This window comes from Propithecus coquereli, unplaced genomic scaffold (assembly GCF_000956105.1).
Source record: "Propithecus coquereli isolate 6110/MARCELLA unplaced genomic scaffold, Pcoq_1.0 Scaffold83, whole genome shotgun sequence".
Taxonomy (NCBI): domain Eukaryota; kingdom Metazoa; phylum Chordata; class Mammalia; order Primates; family Indriidae; genus Propithecus; species Propithecus coquereli.
In genome coordinates this window covers 7,425,997-7,427,689 of record NW_012154507.1, presented here as the reverse complement: position 1 = coordinate 7,427,689, position 1,693 = coordinate 7,425,997, and the positions used below count along the sequence as shown (strand labels likewise).

The window sequence follows — 1,693 nt, the reverse complement described above, 5'->3', positions numbered from 1 at the left end:
AGGATCGCTTAAGCCCAGGAGTTTGAGGTTGCTGTGAGCTAGGCTGATGCCATGGCACTCTAGCCCAGGCAACAGAGCGAGACTCTGTCTCCAAAAAAAAGAAAATAGCAGATCTAAAGATTATATTGCAACATACACCACAAATACAGACAAAAGAATTTTAAGTGAAGGATAGAAGTGAGGGGAAAAACAGTCATCTCATCACGGAACACAGAGAATGCAGTGCTTCCTTTGGAAAAGCAGCTAGCAGGTTGGCTGCTTTTACCATGGTCTTCAGGCTCACAGACACAGACAATTTTGTAGCACACCATGACAGTATCCATTTCAAAGTGGCAGGTGAACATCAAACAAATTTAACTAGCCTGACATAAAAAATCAGAGTGCCTTCTCACTCACCCATGTTCAAATTCTGAGTACCAACTCATGCTTTCTTTGTAGGTAGTTCCATAAAGAAAGTCAAGTTAGAATGGTGAGCAAAGAATTGGGATGAGTGAAAGTAGGCAGTGTGACTGGTTATTGTGATTAAGCTGAGACAGCTTAATTGTATCCATGTCCACATTAGGAGGGATGTATCATTAGATAAAACATATGCAATCAGTCAAATCCAGCAAGCCCTGCAGCCATTCTATCTCTTTAAGGTTGCTTTGCGTATCTCTGTCCTGATGCATATGTGTTGGTTTCACAAACTCTCAGAAAGCAATCTCTGTCTCTCCTTCCCAAGTTTTTTTTGGAGGCTATATTGTGACCCTAATGTCCTAACAACAAAATTGAAACAAACAGAGAGAAACACAAATAACTGCTGTATGAAATTGAAGAGGTCACCTTGATTTTTAAAAATTTCTTCAGAAATATGAGATGGGAGAGAGGATGAAGAAATATCATGTATGTCTTTCCAGCATTCTCAATTACAGAAGCCATTCTTTTCCACGGTGGCTTATCCAATATTTGTGACATTGATCGGCAAACAATCAACATTCATTAAGACTTTATTTCTACAAAAGACTACAGCAAAGATGGGGAAGGGGTAGGGGGCTGGCAAGCTTCTATAAAAATAGGAATTTATCCTAAAGAAATATTTATAGCAATGGTTGTTCATTGTAGCATTGTTAGTAAGAGAGAAAAACTAGAAATAATCTAAATATTTATCGATAGGGATTGAATAAAGAAATCATAGTATATCCATACAATGGAATTCTACACAGCCATTTAAAAATATAAAAGTAGATATGTATAGATAGGGAGATAGCCCCAGAGTACATTTAAAAAATGTAGCCGGGTACAGCGGCATGTGCCCGTAGTTCCAGCTACTCAGGAGACTGAGGTGGGAGAATCGCTTGAGATCAGGAGTTTGAGGCCAGTTTGGGCAACATAGTGAGACCCCATCTCTAAAACAAATACAATTTAATTTAATTTAAAAAATAAATGCAGAAGAGTATGTACAGTATACTCCATTTAAATATAAATATATATGCATAGAAAAAATAATTTCTCAAGCTGTTGATTTTATTTATTTCTATGTGTTTCTGTGTTGCTTGAAAAATTTTTGCAACAACGAACATATCACTTTTAACATAAAAAGTTCTGGAATTTCATTGTCAGAAAATGAAAACTTGTGGTAATACTCTTTAACCAAGAGATGTTCTTTGAACAAACTATATTAGAGTCAGAGAAGGAAACAGTGGTGATGCAATCT

At 36.7% G+C, this 1,693-nt stretch overlaps 1 protein-coding gene across 1 annotated transcript in view; it reads right to left on the bottom strand.

Annotated features, from left to right (window-relative positions):
- CDKL1 (cyclin-dependent kinase-like 1 (CDC2-related kinase)) overlaps nucleotides 1–1,693 on the bottom strand; it is a 49,175-nt gene that overhangs the window by 18,813 nt on the left and 28,669 nt on the right. The window lies entirely within an intron of this gene.